At 37.8% G+C, this 21,605-nt stretch overlaps 1 pseudogene; it reads left to right on the top strand.

Annotated features, from left to right (window-relative positions):
• Positions 1-3,043: 3,043 nt before the first annotated feature.
• LOC114034896 overlaps positions 3,044-21,605 on the top strand; it is a 79,795-nt pseudogene continuing 61,233 nt past the window's right edge.

The raw sequence follows: 21,605 nt of genomic DNA, 5'->3' as shown, positions 1-21,605 counted from the left end.
TTCTCTCTTCTTCTCTGTCTCCTCTCTCTCTCTCTCTCTCTCTCTCTCTCTCTCTCTCTCTCTCTCTCTCTCTCTCTGCGTTAGGTACCGACTCCATCTGATCTCCACATTCCTGGACCTGGAAGTGGTCTGAGAATATGGAATTTAAGAGCTAGAATGTGCTTCAGGACATAACAGAAGTAGAATAATAGAAAAGGAATGAGTCTGAGGAGGTCTTAGAGATCATGTGTTCCAGCTCCTCATGTTGCAGGGAATACCTTTACTGTGTTTAGTGGCAGAGCAGGAATTAGATCCCTGTCTTCCCACATTCATTCCAAAGATGTTACTCCTATATCTCACTGCCTTCTTGCATTTGCAGAATCTGAGAAGTGAATAAAGAATTTCCCTAATATTTCTTGCCCTATCTGGAAAAAAAAAATGTCTACTGGCAGAGAAGAGTCATTATCTTCCTTTTAGTGAGTTTGCATTTACCCATTGCCTCTGTTCTCTCCCTTAGTCTACAATTAATAGATAAATAGCAATGTGTTTGCTTTCTTCCAATCTGTCTTGCTTTCTTTTCTGATAAAATAGAATGCACAAGTAGCTGTTTTTCCTGCTGGCTCTTTTCTGAGGAGAATAAATAAATATGTCTAAAGGCTCCTGTAAGTCCTGGCTCTGTGGGCAAATGGGGAGAGGAGGCTGGTGTATCCTTTCTTTTATGAGGCTTAATAAAACCTTGTTCTGCAATAGTCTCTTATGGGCCTCTCCACATAGGAATCCACTGAACAGCAGATGAAGTCAAGGAAGAAGTGTCCTTAGTGTTCTCTGACCTCTAATGAAATGACACCAGGTGGGTGGTGAGCCTTGAATCATTCTGCCTAGGTTACATGGGGAACAGCTCCTTAAATATGAGAGTACCAGTGCTTTCACCTTCATGTTGCCTCTCAGGGGGCTTATTTTTTCCTTCCCTAGGGCTCTTTGCTTATCAAGCAAAGGAGAAGCCAAGCCTGAAACACAGAATCTAAGAATATTAGAGTTGGAATGAACTCTATACATCATTTAATCCAGCTAGCCCTCCCTCCCACCCATTTAAGGAATTAATTTGTTCAAGACCACATAACCAGAAAGTGGTTAAGCTGGGACAAGAACCCAAACTTCTGAACCAGCAGTATGTTGCTTTCACTGATATTTGGGATTTCTCCCTTGACACAATTTTAGGTACATCTCCCTCTCACCAAGGCAGCCAGAATCATTATATCCAAGAATCTCAACTTGAATATTTTTGAGAACCTCTGTTGCTCACCTAGCATAAGAGTGATATTGTCAACTCCCTTACGCTGATTATCAATCACTTATGAATGGTTGTTTCTGAGCTGTCTCAGTTAATTCTGAACCTTAAGATGGTTCTTAGATCTTTAGAAAATATGATCAATTTTTCACTCTAGTGTGATGCAATGTTTTTTTTTTTTTGCCCTGCAGCAGAGGAATGGATGAAATGAGATTTAAAAATTCCTGCTAGCCTACAGATTTTTTGTAGTGGAGCATCTAATCCATTGGGAGTGCTCAAGGACCTGGGCATTATAAACAATCTTATGATGTCAAACAAGCTTTTTATAGTCTTTAAGTCTGTTTCTCACTGTATATTGGAGATATTAGTGCCACCTTCCTTTGCTTTCTTTTTGTCATGGGTATAGCATAGTGTAATAAGAGTTAGTCTAGATGAGTGCTCATTCTCTTTCTATGTCTGTCATTCTATATTTTATCTATCTTCCCAGATATTTTATATGTTAATAACCTTCACTCACTTCATTATCCAATTTAATAGTCCTCCTAGCTCTTCTTCACATGGGACATTCTATCTCTTTCTTTTGAGAAGACTTTCTCCTCCATGCTCTCCTGCTTGGAACATACTCCCTCCTTCCCTTCCTTTTTAAAAAATCCTTAGGTTCTACTAATGCATTGTTGGTGGAGTTGTGAAATGATCCAACCATTTTGGAGAGCAATTTGGAACTATGCCCAAAGGGCTATCAAAATTTGCTACCCTTTGACCCAGCAATAGCACTTCTAGGGCCATCTCCCAAAGAGATCATGAAAACGGGAAAAGGAACCACATGTACATTAATATTTATAGCAGTTCTTTTTGTGGTGGCAAAGAACTGGAAATTGAGAGGATGCCCATCAATTGGGGAATGGCTGAACAAGTTGTGGTATACGAATGTAATGGAATGCTAATGTGCTATAAGAAATGATGAACAGGCTGACTTCAGAAAAACCTGGAAAGACTTGTATGGACTGATGCTGAGTGAAGTGAACAGAACCAGGAGAACATTGTACACACTAACAGCCATGTTGTGTGATGACTAATATTGATAGACTTAACCCTTCCCAGCAGTACAAGGATCTACAACATCTCCAAAGGCCTCATGATGGAAAATGCTATCCGCATCCAAAGAAAGAACTGTGGAGTTTGAATGCAGATCAAAGCATACTATTTACTATTTTTTTCTTTTGTTGTGTATTGTTTCCCCTTTCTGGTGGGTCCTCCTATTGATTCAAATTCTTACTTACAACATCACTAATGTGAAAATATGTTTAATAGGAACGTATATGTAGAGCCTATATCAGATTGTGCACTGTCTTAGAGAGGGTGATGGGGAGGGAGGGGGAGAAAAATTTAAAACTCAAAAGCTTATGGAAGTGTTGTTGATAATTCAAAGTAAATTAATTTAAAAAAATCCTTAGGTTCTTTCAGAGTTCAGGTTAAATGCTTCCTCCTATATAAGGTCTTCCTGAATTTCTGTCAGCTGCTTATACATCTCCCAGACCCCAACTGAAATTACCTTGCATATGTTTTGTATTTACTTACATGTATACATGTTGTTTCTGCCAATAGAATGTAAGTTTCTTGAGACCAGGGTCTATTTGTGCTCTGGTACCTTACACAATGCCTAGCACATGGTAGATTCTTGATAAATGATTTTTGACTGTCTGTTTGATTCTATAATTGTGGGCATTGAATGTTAGAAACAGTTGAGTATATAAAGAATAATTGAAGGGATGCTACATGGGGCTTGTCCCCGAAGGGCAGAAATGGGAGCAATGTATGGAAGCTGCAGATAGATACATTTTGGGTTATGTCAGGAACAAAAGAAAACAAAACAAAACACTTTGCTGTTGTCCTGAAGTAGAGTAGGCAGGTTTGGGAGGTTACAAGTTATCCCAAACTCAAGGTCTTCAATCAAGCAAAAGCTGGTATAATTTGTATGGAAGAGTCTTCTCAGGCTACATGGCCTCTGATGTCTCTTACACCTCTTAAATTCTGTGGTTATGCAGGGACCATCACTGAGGAAATTAACCGCTGACAGGAGAGAAGATACAGGACCAAACAAGCCCCCGGGCACCTTCTGATGACAGGTCCCTTTAGGATTTGAGAGATTCTTTAAAGGTGAGAGGATTCATTCTCCAGTTTTGCTGAGGAGCAGATGGGAATGTAAACAATTTTAGATGTGGCAAGGAAAGGAGGTTGGAGAAAGAACATGGAACCTAAGGAAGGCACAATGATTTATAAGTTGCCCTTGATAAATGCATCTTGTTGCAATAATGTATTGTATAAAACTACTGTTCATAATTGCATAAAATGCTTGTTTCTCTACGAATGTGTAATGACTCACGAGAAACCCGTCTGGTATTAATGAAGCAGGCCATGTATTTTTAGAATTATTCAAGAGAGTAGGAGGTGATTTACAGTCAGGCCAGAAAATGGAATTTACTTGTATATTATATCTCATGTGGAGCCTTCATATCAAAGAAGCCCTGGCCTAGTATAGAAATGCCTGTGTGCCCACAGCAGAAAAAACTCCAAGTCGTTTCTGTCTACATAATATGTTTATGAGGATAGTAGGCCATGGTGGATAGAAGACCTGGGTTCAAGTCCTATCTCTGACACATACTGGCAATATGATCCTGGGCAAGTCACTTAAATTCTCAGTGTGCTGGGTAACTTTCTGATTATAAATTACAGAGTAGTTTCAGGTCTTTGTTGGCAGAGAGAGCTTCTTTGATGGAGTTTTTGTACACCAATGAAGTCACAGCTTTAGGCCCTTGAATATTTCTTGTATGCAGTCTCTCTATTTTAACTCCAATTACTCAAGTTCATACTCTTATCTCTTCTTGATTATACTCTTGTAACACACATATAAATATCCCTTTAAAACAACTCTGCTAGGTGGATAGCATGGATATCCTGGATTTATTGCTAAGGAAATAGAGACTCGGAGAGCGGCAAAGGTCACCTAATTAGAAAGTGTCACAGTCAGTGTTCAAACCCAAGCTCCTGATTTCATGGTCTGGTCTGCCTATGGGATATGATGTCGCCTTTTGTCAAAGCTTTCTATCAGCTCTACTTGCCTCTGGTACATTTTCTACATTGCTATCTGAATAATTGGTTCTGGGGATGCTATTCCTCCAATTAAAGACCTTTAGCAAACCACTATAGCCTACCAAATAAGGCAGATAGACACTATTGGCCATGGTACTCAAAATCCTCCTGAATCACAGAGTGGGAAGGGATCTCAAAGATCATGTAGTCCAATTCATACCTCAGCTAGTATGCCTTCTATGGCATTCTCCCATAAGGGGGTGTCCAGCCTCTGCTTGAGGACCTCAAGTGAAGAGAAACTCACTGTTCCAGTCTCCACCCCCCCCCCCCAATCCCCAAAGCCAACCCATTCCACTTTGAGGCAGGTCTTAAAGGAAGTTTTTATTTTCATTGAGTCTGAATATACGTTTCTGCATCATTTGTCCATTAATTCTAGTTTCAATCTCTGATCTCAAGCAGGGAGGGTCTAATCTCTCTTCTTTATGATTGTGCTTCAGATAGGATTTTAGAGCTGGAAGGGACTTTTAAAGGCCACCTAGTACCCTCTACCCACTACATGTACACACACATGTTCATTTTATAGATGAAACTGAGTTCCAGAGAGAAGCAGAATCTAAGGTCACAATTGTATTAAGTGCTCTATAGTATTATCTTATTTGATTCTCACAACAACTTGGGAAGGTGGGTGCTATTATTATCCCCATTTTAAATTGAGGAAACTGAGACAGAAAAAATTTAAGTGACTTTCCCACGGTCACACAAACAATAAATGTCAGAGTTGGAATTTGAACTCACATCAGGTATTCAAAAATGCAGTCTCATTTCATTGTTCCACTTGAGGGCCTTCTGCAGTCTGGCTCCAATCTACTTGTCTATCATTAGCTCATATGTCTTACTTCCATATATTCAAATTCCTAGCTAAGCTGTACTACTTCTTTTCTGGCTCTCATCCTTTTCATACTATTTCCTTTTTTTGTGTCTTTGCTTGCACCAGCCCCCATGCCTGAAATAATTTCTCTTTCAACAATGCCCAAATTCCCTTCCTTCAAGGCCCAACTTTTCTATCAAGTCTTGTTCACCCTCCATGTGAAAGATCTCTCTCCCTCCCAATTTCCTAACTCTTTGACTGGTCTTCTCCTTTACAATTATATTGCTTTGTGTGTATGTTATGTAATAGTAGTAGTAATTATAGAAGTAGAGGTAATAGTTGTAGTAGTAGCAGCAGTAGCTAGATTCATATAGTACTTTTGTAAAGTGCTTTGTAATTGTCACATTTTTGTTATTCATGTACTTGTCCTTTCTCCTCTCAACCTCTCACCCCAATTAGATTTTTAATTTCTTTGGGAACAGGGAGTATATAGCAGCTGCCTTTGAATCCTCAGCAAGTAGAACAACTTTGCAAATATTAGGTGCTCAATTAATGCTTGTTAATTGAAGTTCATATCAAAACAAGAGTCCCCAGAGTATTTAACTCATCAGTACTCTATTCTGTTATCTCTGGTTAATTTTCTAGGCTCTAGCAGAAAACCTAGGAGATATCACTGCTAAAGGTATTATAATGAGTCATCTTATAAAGTAGGATGAAATTTAAGTACATTACTTGATTTCTTTTTTTTTCTTTAAGAAAGGAGAAGGGAGGGGGCCACTAGGTGGTACAGTGAATAGAGCACCAGCCCTGAAGTCAGGAGGACCTAAGTTCAAATCCGGCCTCACACTTGACACTTACTAGCTATGTGACCCTGGGCAAGTCACTTAACCTCAATTGCCTAAAAAAAAAAAAAAAAAGGAGAAGGGAGAAGCCAAGAGTAGGTTTCATCTCTCTGTGAATTTTTACTCCTCTTTGATATGTTCCAGTATCCTACCTTGTTCCCTTCAATTCTCATTTAATTGAATTTATTTTTTCTGATTTACTTTAAAAACAGCATTTACATGAAAAGACACCTTTCCAATCCCATGGATTCTGTGCTCTGTGACTCTGGAAAACTTTCCAAGTCTTTTGCCCCTTTTTCAAACCCCAGGAATGAGAACTGGACCGAGGGACAAGAAACCTGGTATTTAGTAATGACGTTCCTTCTAATTAGGTGTCAGCTGGGCCAAGTCATGTTAGTTCTCTGAGCCTACATTAAAATGAGGAGATTAGGCCAGGTGGTCTGTTCAAGTTCTGACATTTGATCAGTCAGAGAGGATAATAACAAATCACATTTTTATAACATATTAAGGTTTCTGAAACATTTTCCTTACTACAATCCTAAGAGGCAAGAAATTTAAGTATCATGAACCTTTTTTTTACAGATGAAGAAACTGTGGCTCAAAGCAGTTGTGTCATAGCCATGTTCAGATCACCTAACCAGTAAAAGTCAGTTGAAGGATCTGAACCAAGATTCCCTGAATCGAAGTCCAACATCCTTTCTATTTCACCACTCTACTTTTCTTTGGCACCTATCAATAAAGGGCTCAAAGTCCTTGTTCCTGTGCTGGGACATATCAGAAATCAGTAGGGCTCTAAGTAGTTGGCCTGCAGGCATTCTATCAGGAATGCTCATCCCATAATCCTCCCTTGGGAAGAACTGAATAACAGAGCTGAGCTGTAATGTTGGTGACTTAAGAGAGTAGCATTAAATCCACTCTCAAATTACTAGTGTTTTGGTGTGTGTGTGCGTGGGGGGATTGAGGGGAAGCATAGACCCCAACAACAGAACTGAAGAGGGACATCCTAGGATATCACCATAGGGGTGAAGTCAGAGACGCAGGATACCATGAAGCCATGATCCTACATCTAAGGAGCCTGCCAAACAGAGAGGAACAGGGTAGGACTGGGAAGATGCTTATTTGATGTGTGTCCATTTTGGATTGGAGAGAACATGTCATTTAGTCATCTGTTAGGTCATGTAATTCCTTAATAATCAAGTACTACCTGCTGGAGGAGTGGAAGAAGCAACAAAATATATATGTGACAAATTTAAAATGCATATTTTAAAAATTATTATCTTCACTTCCTGTGTCTCTGATACTTTAGTACCTTTGGACAAAGCTTGGCTGCCCTACCTGCAAAATAATTCTGCTAAACAGCAACTCTGAGGGCAAAGCCCTCAATTGCCAACACTACTGCCTCTGTGGATTTCTCATTTCTGTTTTGTTTCTGAAATCCTGACGCTGCTGAAGAAATCCACCCAGTTCTGTGCTGCCTGATGCATAGGTGAGCACTTATGCAGGCATCCAGGTCTTATACCAGCATATGTTTAGAGGTGAGATAACACTTGGAGATATTTCAATTGGGAAATAAATATCACTAGGAGAAAATAGACTAAATATTTGTTGAGTGTCTACTTTGTGTGAGGAACCATGATAGAGCCCATTGATGATCTGTCCAGGAGTTATGAATAAGTCCCAGGTTAGCTCTAAAGATGAGAGAAATGTGGCACTGTTTAGTAAGTCAGGATTAAAAAAAAAGTCAGGATTAAAAAAAGGATGAATATAAAGAATTCCGAGCATCATAGAGAGACATAGATTGATGCAGAATGAAGTAAACAGAATCAAGAAGACAATATACAGAGTGACTAAATAGATGGAAAAAGATAATTGAAAACTTTGTGATTATAAGGACTAAGATTAGACCTAAAGAAGAATTGAGGTAATGCCTCCTTCCCACTCTGACCCCACCATGAGCTTTTGCCTTTTCTTACTCAGAACAGGATTCAGCACTTCCTGACTCTTTTTCTGCTATGTTGCCATCACTCCATTCATTCTGGTCACATCCCTCTTGATACAACCTTAGACTCTGCCCATGTCTGTCTGTCTCTGTCTCTCTGTGTCTCCCTTTCTTTCTCCTGTCCTCCATACTTCCACTGAATGTCTAATAACTTTCGAACATAGTCAATGGTTTTACTCAATTGTTTTTAAATTTTTTTATTCTTTCTTTTTATATCCTTGTTTCAAAGGCCAGGTGGCACAGTGGATAGAGTACTGGGCCTGGAGTCATGAAGACTCCTCTTCCCGAGTTCAAATCTGGCCTCAGACACTTACTTATTAGTTGTGTGACTCTGGACAAGTCACTTAACCCTGTTTGCCTCAGTTTCCTCATTTGTAGAATGAGCTGGAAAAGGAAATGGCAAAAGAAAAGGAAATACAATTCCAGTATCTTTGCCAAGAAAACCCAAAATGGGGTCATGATGAATTGGACACAACTAAAAAACAACTTCAAAGGCTTGCTTAATGGGGAGAGATTTAGTCAGACATGAATAGGATGTAAAAACAATAGGTAGCAATAAAAATAAATAATTTTAAAAATAAAAATTGCAGATTAGGGGTATCTATATTAACTAACTTTATTTCCAGTAATATGTATATTTATTATAATCTAGGCTCTAGTTTATATATAATTCAATTATGTATTTATTAAGTATTATGCCAGATATTGTGCTATGTATTGAGGATAGAAGATAAAAAATAAATCAGGCCCTGCCTCAGTGAGCTTACATATTATAAGATATTATAGGTAGAAATTAGAAAATGAATTTTTTCTGTTTTTCTAGAGGATTATATTTTTAAGTTAAAGACAAAATTAAGTAAAGCATTTGCTGAATATGTTCTTTTCTTCTTTACTTCCCCCAAGGAAAGCCTAAACCCTTGACTTTACAGCAATAGTCTGGCACCACTGTCTACCCTGTGGCTGCTACTGGAAAGGCAGACTTGGCAACTCTGAAATTGAGTAGTAGCTACAATTTATATTGTGCTTTAAGGTTTGCAAAGCATTTTACATATATAATCTCCTTTGATTCTTACAACCCTGGGAGGAAGCTGATCTTATTATCCTCATTTTACAGAGGAGGAAACTGGGGCTGAGAGAAATTAAGTTACTTGCCGCACAGCCAGGAAGTGTTTGAGACAGTATTCAAACTTGAGTTTCCCTGACTTCACTTCACTCCATCCCCTACACTGACTCACCTCTCTATTTGCCACTGCTATCTTATTTAGTGACTAGAATCTTACACATTCCTCAAAGGCAACTGAAGACTTAGCTGACATTTTCATTCACATGCCTTTCTTGTCACATGTAGGAACTAAAAACAACCTCACCACAGCCCTCAAAATTAATCCCACAAAGCACCATTAGACAACAGAGGAATTTCTGAGTGAGTTTGTGTGGATTTTTCATGATAAACTCCTGTTAGACTGAACTGAAAAGGCCTATGTAGAAACAGAAGTTTGGCCCAATCATTTGTAACCCTATAGCAGCTTAGAATTCTTCTACATCTTAATTATATTCTGCTAGGCTGTATGGTAGAGGTTTTGAAAATAACAATGGGGCAAGAAATACCACCCACAAATAGAACCCAGACAGCATAGCTCCTAGTCCCTTGACCACCTTGTCTCTATCATTTTCGAAAAACATTTATTTGATGACTAATCACATATGAAGCTGTGATAAGGGCTGCCAACAGGGAATTCTAAAGGTGAGATGTCCGTATGGTAAAAGTTCATGATCTGAAATGCTCAAGAGGGATGGGGACAAAGATATTTAAGGTTTACAGGCAGCAGAATTGAAACATTACATGATGGAAGTGTGGAAGATGTAGATGTAGCCCATAAAGGTCATGGACTGAAGACTAAGGAGAGGGTTATTCTGAGACTGAGAGAAGCTCAAGGAGGCCATTAGTTCTTCTCTGATCAACTCCAGGAGCTGCATGGAGGAGGCAGGGTGCCAAATGACATTTTAATTACAAGTGAAGAGACTGTCGGGCATTTTTGTTTATTGTGTACTTTACTTTGCTTAGAAAGCTCCTTTCACTCTACCCACTCCAAGTTATGTGGCACAGTTGATAGAATATTGGGCCTGGAGTCAGGAAGACTTGAGTTCAAATGTGGCCTCAAATACTTAGAAGATTTGTGACCTTGTACAAATCACTTAACCTTTGTCTCAGTTTCCTCAGCTATAGAGTGGAAATAGTAACAGTACCTTCCTCACAGGGTTGTTGTGAGGATCAAATGAGATGTTTATAAAGTCATTTAGCATGGTGCCTGGAACTTAATTGTTATTTAGTTATTTCGGTCACGTCTGAGTCTGTGACCCTATGGCAAGGATACTGGAGTGGTTTGCCATTTCCTTCTCCAGCTCACTTTATAGATGAGGAACTAAAGCAAACAGTGTTAAGTGATTTACATAGAGTCACACAGCTACTAAGTGTCTGAGGCCAGATTTGAACTCAGGAAGATGAGTCTTCTTGACTTCAGGTCCAGAACTCTATCTACTATACCACCCAGCTGCCCCTATAGACTATGTAAATTCCCTTCGTTCCTTCCGTCCTCTGTTCCTTCGTTCCTTCCTTCTTTTTTTCCTTCTTCCCTTCATCCCTTCCTCCCTCCCTTCCTCCTTTCCTCTTTTTCTCCCTTCCTTCTTCTCTTCCTCTCTTCTCCCTTTCCTCTCTCCTTTCCTTCTATGCTTATTCTTTACCGAAGTAGAATCCAGCCCATCTCCACCTTCTGTTTATATAACAGACCTCTCCTGACCTTTTACAGTAGAATAATAAGGATCGATTGGACATGGAGGCCACCTTAAGGGGGCAATATATAACATAAATTTCATTTGGACTCTATGGGGAGGGGAAGATCTGTTATTTATACCATTTGCTTCTCCAATGGATTATTCAATTTACTTGTTTACGCGGTGAAATAAAATCAATCCAAAGTAGTTTTTTCTCAGGTCCATGTGACTGTCTTAACCCCCAGCAGAAAAGTGCCTCAACTGCATGATCCATGGCTCTGAGTGGAACAGAGCATTTAATTACAGTTTAATTATCTTTGCAGATGTGAAGCTTGGTGACTTGTTGGGTTGGCTTATGGGTTGCTGGTGGGTCTGGTTCTGGCTTCCCTGCTGCTGTTTCTCCAGTAAGAACTTATTTGTGACAGGAACAGCTTCACAGGTTGCTGCTTGCTGGTCCTTATCGCACAAGCATTTCATTGCTTTTAAATTGCGAGGCTTTTGTTATCATCACAACTGTGTAACTGACAGCTTGGAATAAAGGCAAAATGAATGTCACATCTGGAGGAAGGACAGAGCAGGGGTTTTTCTCTTGCTCCTGCTATTCCAAGTTTCTGAGGAAGAACTTCGAGATTACCACAATTCCAGTGCTTTAGACATAAAACCATGTGTTGCTTTCTATTGCTGGCCCCCAAAATACATTGCTACCTTCGACTAAACTTTAATTGAAGCATCTTAGCATTTTTATTGCAAAGGTGACTGAAATATTAACAATTTTTTTCTCCGACAAAGCAAGAAACTGTGTTCATAAAAGAAAATGCTAGTTGAGAAGGGTAGATGAGATGCATTTGGAGGCAATGTCTACATCTGGCTAATAGGATAACAAAGACAGTTATCAAGGAGAAGAGCCAAGGAATAAAATGTCATTCAGGAAAACCTGGGCTATGTTTGTGTTTTTAATTTTAGCTTGTTGCATAATAAAAAACACAATTGAGCCATCAGGATGGAATAAACTTTGCTGGGAGAAAGTCTCCGTGGTCGTTTGTCAGCTGTCTGAGGTGCTAGGAGGAGGAGACTGAAGGAGAGAGCAGACAGGAGACAGAGAGTTGGGGCTGCCTTTATGAGTAACGGCTCCCAGAATATGGTGGAAACATAGAAGAGGAAGTGATGGAGGAGCAATGACCATTCACGTGGCTTCTGGAAAGTTGGCAGGACTCAGGATCTGGGAAGATGCTTTAGACACAGGATATATCTGCTCCCAGGCCATCGCTCTTCTTGCCAGGTAATGTTTAATGAGTTCAAGATTTCACACTGCCCCTGTAGGCCAGATGAATGCTAGCTGTCCTGTTAGGGCCTTTCACTTTCCACAGCCATTTAATTCTGTGGTGGCAGGTTTCATGAGGCATTAGTGCACTTTTATCCATAATAAAATGTTAAATGGCCCATTATTTTATTTGCACAGGATTGTCTCCAAACCATTAATGGTAGTAACCAGCCAGTTTTCTGAGGAGAAATGAAAGCATAGAACAAAGCGGAGCATTCATTCACTCATTCATTCAAAATTTTAGTAAATGCACAGAGCACTGTGGGTGGTGCTATGGAAGACATGGAACTTAGACAAGGTTCACCCTCCTACCCCACAGAAATTCAACCTAGAAGGAGTTGATATGGTGGAAAATGGTCATAGAGTATACTCAAATTTTGCCTTCCTAAAAGATTGTAATTAGCATGTGCAGATATTCCCTTCCTGGTTCGAGTCAACCACACAGAAGACTGGAGAAACTTGACTTCAGACACTTACTGTCTATATGCCCTTAAACAAGTGTATTTCAGTTTCTTCAACTGTAAAATGGTGATAAAAGAGGATCTAGTCACAGGGTTGTTGTGAGGATGAGATATTTGAAAAAAAAAACCTGGTGCATAGTTGGCTCTATATAAATGCTAGTTATTATTATTATCTTCCAGTTATGCATGGATGATCACAAAGAATAAGTTGATGACTCAGTGGGTTATAAAAAATAATCTACTGGATTATTGAGATCCTTTTTTTTTCTTTCTAGCTGCAGATCATAGAGATTATTCTGAGCTATTCCCAAGAGTAACAGAAAGAGGGATCATCTATTCTTTCTCCCACCTGGTGTCTACATGGCCCTGAGCTCAGAGCCAACTGTTTCTTTGTATTGGTTCTTTCTTTGTTTTTGGCAAACAAATATCCCATGGTGTAAGTATCTAGGACTGGGAACAATCTGTTGAGTTCTGAAAGGACTAAAGGTCTGGAAAGCATATAGGGTGGTGACTGTGGTGTCCTTAGAGAAGTGCTAGATGACAAGGGGAGTATCTGTACGGGGAGTGGAAAGACATATTAAGGGCAGATGGATTTGAAGAGATAGTCATTTAAGGATGAAAGAAGACTACCTCTTGGTGAAAAGAAGTGCTATCCAGAGACTTGAGAAAGGAATAGTTGCTATGAGTCCATGTGTATAGCCCGTGCAGTATAGTTATATCCAAGGGGAGTTGATTGAGGATGCTATGAAGGGAGAAGGAATACAGTGCCAAGAATTGTGAATTACCCCATTGCCACACACGTTCCCTACATGAATGCCTAGCATTGTTCTCTAAATTTGAGCCGCTTCTTCCTATGGTCATGTGTGTTTTGTTGAGAATGTGAGTTCCTGGCTTTTGGAGATTATTTTGTACCAAATGTCTTTTTTATACCATTTTAGTGTATGCCTTTGTTAAATGCTAATTCAGTTCACTGTTGGATTGTTAATCGTAAACATATTGGTAAAAGACTTTGGAACTAAAATGTTAGAAATATAGTTCCATAAGGGATATTGCAAAAACCTTGAGAACAAGTAATCACCTTTCTCCTCTAGCACCCAACCAATTGAGGGAATCACCCAGAGGGGGTGCCACAATATTTTAATATTTGATTTTTCCAATTACATGCAAAAACACATTTTTAAACATTCATTTTAAAAAAGTTTTGAGTTTTAAATTCTCTCCCTCCTTTTCTCCCCTCCCTCCTCCCTGAGACAGCAAGAAATTTAATGTAGGTTATATATGTACAGTCATGCAAAATATATTTCTATTATTAGTCATGTTGTGAGAGAGGACACAGTCCCCCCAAAATGGAAAAAGTAAATAAAGTATAAAACAGCATGCTTTGGTCTGCATTGAGATTCCATCAGCTCTTTCTCTGGCATCATGAGTCCTTTGGAATTGTTTTAATATATTACTGAGAATAGCTAAGTCATTCACAGCTGATCATTGTACAATGCTGTTGTTACTGTGTACAATGCTCTCCATTTTCTTCTCAATTTGCTTTGCATCAATTCATGCAAGTCTTTCGAAGTTTTTTCTGAAAGCATTCTGCTCCTCATTTCTTATAGCATAATAGTATGCCATCACAATCATATACCACAACTTGTTCAACCATTCCCCAATTGATGAGTATTTCCTCATTTCTAATTCTTTGTCACCACAAAATGAGCTGATATAAATATTTTTTGTGAATAGAAGTCATTTTACTTTTCCTTTTATCTTTTTGGGATACATACCTAGTAGTGGCATTGCTGAGTCAAAGGGTATACATAGTTTTATAGCCTTTTAGGTATAGTTCCAAATTGCTCTCCAGAGTAGTTGGAACAGTTCACAACTTTACCAACAGTACATTAATTTCTCAATTTTCCCACACTACCTTCAACATTTCTCATTTTCCTTTTCTGTCAATCTGAATAGCCAATCTGATAGGTGTTTTAATTTGCCTTTCTCTAATCAATAGTGATTTAGAGAATTTTTAGGTGACTATAAATAGCTTTGATTTTTTTCATCTGCAAACTGCTTGTTCATATCCTTTGACCATTTATCAATTGGGTCTTTTATCAGAAAAACTTGCCATAATCTCCCCAGTTTTCCTCTTCTCTTTAAATTTTGACTGCATTGGTTTTATTTGTGCAACTCCCTTTTTAATTTAATGTAATGAAAATTTTGTATTTTATCTCTTATAATGCTTTCTATCTCTCTGTCATAAATTCTTCCCTTATCCACAGATCTGACAGGTAAACTATTTCATGCTCCCCTAATTAGCTCATAGTATCACCCATTATGTCTAAATCATGTATCCATTTTGACCTTATCTTGGTGTATGGTGTGAGATATTGCGGTCTACCTAGTTTCTGTCAAACTACTTTACAGTTTTCCGAGCAGTTTTTGTCAAAAAGTGAGTTCTTGTCCCCAAAGCTAGGATCTATGGGTTTATTAAATACTAGGTTACTATAGTCATCACTTAATATGTATTGTGCACAAAATCTATTCCACTTATCTACCACTCTATCTTATAGCTAGTAACAGATGGTTTTGATGGATACCACTTTGTAGTTTAGCTTGAGGTCTAGATCTTCTAGGCCCCTTCCTTCACATTTTTCTTTTCACTAATTCCCTTGATATTCTTGATCTTTTGTTCTTCCATATTAATTTTGTTATTATTTTTTTTAAGTTCCATAGAACAGTTCTTGGTAGTTTGCTTAGTATGGCACTAAACTGGTAAATTAATTTAGGTAGAATTATTACATTGCCTCTGCCTACCCAATTAATATTTTTCTAATTGTTTTTATCTGACTTTATCTATGAGAAGTGTTTTTTAATTGTTTACATAGTTTTGGCAGGGAGACTTCCAAGTATTTTATATTGTCTATAGTTATTTTAAATGGAATTTCTCTTTCAATCTCTTGCTGCTGGACTTTGTTAAAATTATTAATTATTCCAGCTACTTTTTAGTTGATTCTCTACCATTCTCCAAGTATAAAGTCATATCATCTCCAAAAAAAAAAATTAAAGTTTTGTTTGCCCATTGCCTATTCCAATTCTGTCAATTTTCCTTCTCTTATTGTTATAGTTAACATTTCTAGTCCAATATTGAACAGCAGTGGTCATAGTGGGCATCCTTACTTCACCTCTGATCTAGGTTATCCCCAATGCATATAATGCTTGCTGATGTTTTTAGATAGACACAACCTATCATTTTAAGGAAAGCTCAGTTTATTCCTAATCTTTCTAGTGTTTTTAATAGGAATGAGTGGTGTATTTTGTCAAAGGTTTTTTCTATTTCTATTGAGTTAATTATATTATTTTTTTTTGTCACTGATACATGGTCAATTATCCTTATAGTTTTTCTAATATTGAACCAGCCCTCCATTCTTGGTATAAATGCCCCCTGGTCATAGTGTATGATCTTTTTAATATATTGTTATAATCTCCTTGCTAGTATTTAATTTAAAATTTTTACATTAATATTCATTAGGGAAACTGGTTTAATAGTTTTATTTCTCTGTTTTTACTCTTCTTGGTTTATGTATCAGCACCATATTTATGGCATTAAAGGAATTTGGTAGGACTCCTTCTTTGCCCATTTTCCCAAATAGTTTATGTAATATTGGAATTAATTGTTCTTTAAATGATTGTAGAATTCACTTGTGAATCCCTCTTGGTCATGAGAATTTTTTTTTCTTAGGGAGATCATTGATGGATTGGCCATTATTGATTATAATTTTTATTGCATTATGATATGAAAGGAATGAACTTAATAACTTTGGCTTTTCTGCATTGGATTGTCAGGTTTTTATGCCCTAATACATGGTAAATCCTTGTGTAGGTGCATTGTACCACTGAGAAAAGGGATATTCCTTTCTATTCCCATTCAATTTTCTCTAACTTGTCTGTAACTTTTCTAAAATTCTGTTCATCTCCTTAACTTCTTTCTTGTTTATTTTTGGTTAGATTTATCTAGTTCTGAGAGGGTAAAATTGAAGTCCTCTATTAGTATAATTTTACTTTTTTCTCCTGTAACTGATTTAAAATTTCTTTTAAGAATTTGGATGCTATATTACTTGGTACATATACATTTACTATTGATATTACTTCATTGTCTACTGTAGCTTTTAGCAAAATGTAGTTTCCCTGCTTATATATTTTAATTAGACCTATTTTTGCTTTTGCTTTGTCTGAGATCAGAATTGCTACCCCCACTTTTTTTTTAACTTCAGCTGAAGTATTCTGCTCCAGCCAATTCACTTTACTCTGTTTGTTTCTCTGTGCTTCAAGTGTGTTTCTTGTAAACAACATGTTGGAGGATTCTGTTTTTTAATCCACTCTGCTATCCTCTTCTATTTTATGGGTGAATTCTTCCCAGTCATATTCATAGTTATGATTACTAAATGTGCATTTCTCTCTATCCTATTTTTCCCATTTATTCTCTCTCTCTCTTTCTTTTTTTCTCTCTCTCCCCTCCCTCCCTCTCCTTTCACTTTGTTGCTCTACTTATTCAGTGCCATACCAATCAAACTACCAAAATTATTTTATACAGCTAGGAAATAAAACAATAACAAAATGTATCTGGAAGAACAAAAGTTCAAGAATATCAAGAGAATTAGTGAAAAAAATGTGAAGGGGGCCTAGCAGTTCCAGACCTCAAACTGTATTACAAAATGATAATCATCAAAACAATCTGTTACTGGATAAGAGAATGGTAGATAAATAGAATAGATCTCATGCAAAATACATGGTAGGTAATGTCTACAGTAATCTAGTATTAGATATTAAATCACTATTTGATGAAAACTGCTGGGAAAACTGGGAAGCAGTTTCACAGAAACTAGGTAGAGAGCAACATTTCACACCATATACCAAGATAAGGTTAAAATGAGCACATGATTTAGATATAATGGGTGATATCATGAGCAAATTAGGGGAACATGAAACAGTTTATCTGTCAGGCCTATAGATAAGGGAAGAATTTGTGCCCAACAGAGGGATAGAGAGCGTTACAAGGTATAAAATGGACAATTTATTACATTAAATTCAAAACACATGTGCACAAACAAAACAAATGCAACCTAAACTTAAAGGGAAGCAGAAAACTGGGGAAATATATAGCAAGTTTTTCTGTTAAAGGACTTATTTCTCAAATATTTATGGAGAACTGGATCAAATTTATAAGAATACACATCATTTCCCAATTGATAAATGGTCGAAGGATATAAACAAGCAGTTTTCAGATGAAGAAATCAAAGCTATTTATAGTCCAATAAAGTTCTCTAAATCACTATTGATTAGAGAAATGCAAACTAAAGCAAGTCTGAGGTGAAAGAAGATGACAATAAAATGCATGCCCTCAGATTTAAAAAAGCTTCCAGAAGTGTTGGGAACAAACAAATATCCTACTGCAAGGAGGCAAATTTGTCCTCAGTTATCCCTGAGATTTGGTGAAACGAAAGTGATGACCAGAATATGATCGATCAAAGAAGACTGGAATCACTTGTTTATTAAGCAAATTTATGTGAGAAAGTCTAGAAATCACATAGGGAAAAAAGATAATATTTTGGTGAATTAAGATCAATGGGGGACAGAGAGAGGCAGAGCCAAGATGGTGGAGTAAAATCAAGGACTTGCTTGAGCTTTCCTCCAAACCCCTCCAAATACCTGTGAAAAATGACTCTAAACAAATTCTATATCAGCAGAACTCACAAAAAGACAGAGTGAAATAAATTTCCAGCCCAAGACAACCTGAATGGTCAATGGGAAAGGTCTGTTGCACCAGGCTGGGAGGCACAGATCAGGCCCCAGCAAACCTAGAGCAGGTCTCAGGGGACTGAGTCACGGGCACTGGTGGTGGTTTCCAGACTTCTCAACTCACAAACACCAAAGACAACTTAGAAGGCCAGTGGGAAAGGCCTGCTGGGCCCAGGTGGGAGAAGAACATAGTGTGGTGCCAAGGTGGCTGCTGCGGCTGTTGCTTCCAGAGGTCTTAGTCCATGGAAAGTAAGAGGATCGAACAACTGATCAGAAGGAGATTATAGGGATCTCTTTGATGGCACTGAGGCAGGATTCTGTTGCTTTGTCCATACTTGGATCTGGGTCACAGTCCAGTCCTGGGGCAAGGAATAGCACTGGTGTGGCAGAGGTGGTGGCAGGAGAGGGAACCCTCCTCATAATTCCAGGGCAGCAAAGAGTGCTTGTGGTCACTCACAGACCACAGCACAGGCCAGGAGAGGAGTAAACACTCTCCTTAGATCATACCACCTTGGAAGACCTGAAAATGTACAGGTCCCTAGAAATATCTCTGAAAACAGCTGCACAAAACCCCTGAAGCTGCAGATAGTATGCCCTCCACCCTGGAAGTAGAGACCTACCTTAACAAAGAGTTAAAAAGTCATGTAATTAGCTGGGAAAATGAGCAAACAGTGGGAAAAAACTCATACTATAGAATCTTACTTTGGTGACAAGGAAGATCAAAACATATAACCAGAAGAAGAAAACAAAGTCAAAGCTCCTACATCCAAAGCTTCCAAGAAAAATATGAATTGGTCTCAGGCCATGGAAGAGATTAAAAAGAATTTTGAAAAGCAAGTAAGAGAAATAGAGGAAAAATTGGGAAGAGAAATGTGTGTGATGGAAGAAAGTCATGAAAAACAAGCCAACAGCTGGCTAAAGGAGACCCCCAAAGTACTAAAGAAAATAACACTTAAAAATAGACTAGACCAAATGGCAAAAGAGGTCCAAAAAGTCAATGAGGAGAAGAATGCCTTAAAAAGTAGAATCAGCCAAATGGAAAAGGAATCACAAAAGCTCACTGAAGAAAACAATCCCTTAAAAATTAGAATGCAGTAAAAGGAAGCTAATGACTCTATGAGACATCAAGAAATTATCAAACAAAACCAAAAGAATGAAAAAAAATGAAGACAATGTGAAATATCTCATTGGAAAAACAACTGATATGGAAAATAAATCCAGAAGAGATAATTTAAAAATTACTGGACTGGCTGAAAGCCATGATCAAAAAAAGAACCTTGATATCATCTTTCAAGAAATTATTAAGGAAAACTGCCCTGATATTCTAGAACCAGAGGGTAAAATAAAAATTGAAAGAATCCACTGATCACCTACTCAAAGAGATCCAAAAAGGAAAACTCCCAGGAAAATTATAGCCAAATTCCAGAATTTCCAGGTCAAGGAAGAAAATATTGCAAGTAGCCAGAAAGAAACAATTCAAATATTGTGGAAATACAATCAGGATAACACAAGATTTAGCCGCTTCTACAATAAGAGATGGAGTACTTGGAATATGATATTCTGGAGGTCAAAGGAGCTAGGATTAAATCCAAGAATCACCTACCCAGCAAAACTGAGTATAATCTGTGAGGGGAAAAAATGATATTCAATGAGATAGAGGAATTTAATGCATTCTTGAGCAGCCAGAGCTAAATAGAAATTGACTTTCAAATACGGGACTCAAGGGAAGCATGAAAAGGTAAACAGTAGAGAAAAATTATAAAGGACTTATTAAAGTTAAACTGTTTACATTTCTGCATGCAAAGATGATATTTGTAACTCCAGAGACCTTTCTCATTATTAGGGTAGTTGGAGGATACACATACATATATATATAAATACATATATATATATGTATATGTATGTATAAGAAAAACTTTTACAGTGGAGGGGAAGAGGGGGGAGGTGAGAGGGAATGAGTGAACTTTACTCTCATCAGATTTGGTTTAAGGAGGGAATAACATACACACTCAATTGAGTATGGAAATCTATCTTACCATACAGGAAAGTAGCGGGGAAAGGGATAAGAAAAGGAGGGGTGATAGAAGGGAGGGTAGATTGGGGGAGGAGGTAATCAGAAGCAAACACTTTTGAGGAGGGACAAAGTCAAAAAAGAGAATAGAATAAATGGGGGGGTGGGATAGGATGGAGGGAATTATAGTTAGTCTTTCACAACATGACTGTTACAGAAGTGTTTTGCATGACTACGTATGTATAACCCTATATTGAATTGCTTGCTTTCTCAATAAGAGTAAGTAGGAAGGGAGAAAGGGAGAGAATTTGGAACTCTAAGTGTTAAAAATGAATGTTAAAAATAGGGAAAAGGGTAAGAGAAGGGGGGTGATAGAAAGGAGGGCAGATTGGGGGAAGGGGTAATCAGAATGCACAGCATCATGGGGTGGGAGAAGTGGAGAAATGGGGAGAAAAATTAAAAAATAAAGAAAAATAGATTATTAGAGATAGAAATAAAGGTGATATTGTCATCGAAGTCATATTCATTCTATCTAGGGCACCTAGATAAAAAGAAGAAACATTTATAACATGCCTGAATAGAGGCGTGGGGGCTTCGGTCACCCAGATATCTTCTGGATTTTCCCTCACCTATGGTTTTGCTTTGTCTAATAGCTTGATTTCAAATCCTGCTACTTTGGATTTGCCTGATGACTGGCAAATTTAGTTTCTGCCTCTCATTTTGATTCCATGAACATGTTTTTTTTTTTTAGATATGTATCTTGTAAGCAACAGATTGTGTATTTTATTTTCATACCAATTTTGCCACTCTTATTTTATTGCATTGTTTAGTCTATTCACATTTAAAGTTATGAGACTTAGGTTTGCTTTTCTTCCATTTGTGTCTCAAAAATGTTTTTTTTTTTATCCACTTGCACCTACATTTAGTTTTGCTTAAACTACTTTGAAGCATCTGCATTTCTACGGGCTCTCACCTCCCCCTCATACACTTTTCCCTTTCATCAGCCATTCCTCTAGTTTGAGAGTTTTACTTAAATCATTTTCTGTTTATTTTTTCTTTAATTAAATATCTGCTTTTTTCTCCTCTTTTTCCTCTTTATTTTCTCCCACTTAGTAAAGTGATTAGTATAAAATCCACCCTTGTCTCCTCTCCTCAAACTTATATTTGTTTGTTATATTTTTTTTTTTCTG

The sequence above is a fragment of the Vombatus ursinus genome, unplaced genomic scaffold (assembly GCF_900497805.2).
Source record: "Vombatus ursinus unplaced genomic scaffold, bare-nosed wombat genome assembly UNPS02000580.1, whole genome shotgun sequence".
In the NCBI taxonomy this organism is placed as follows: domain Eukaryota; kingdom Metazoa; phylum Chordata; class Mammalia; order Diprotodontia; family Vombatidae; genus Vombatus; species Vombatus ursinus.
Note: the sequence above shows the minus strand (reverse complement) of the source record. Positions and strands in the feature narration are given on the sequence as shown.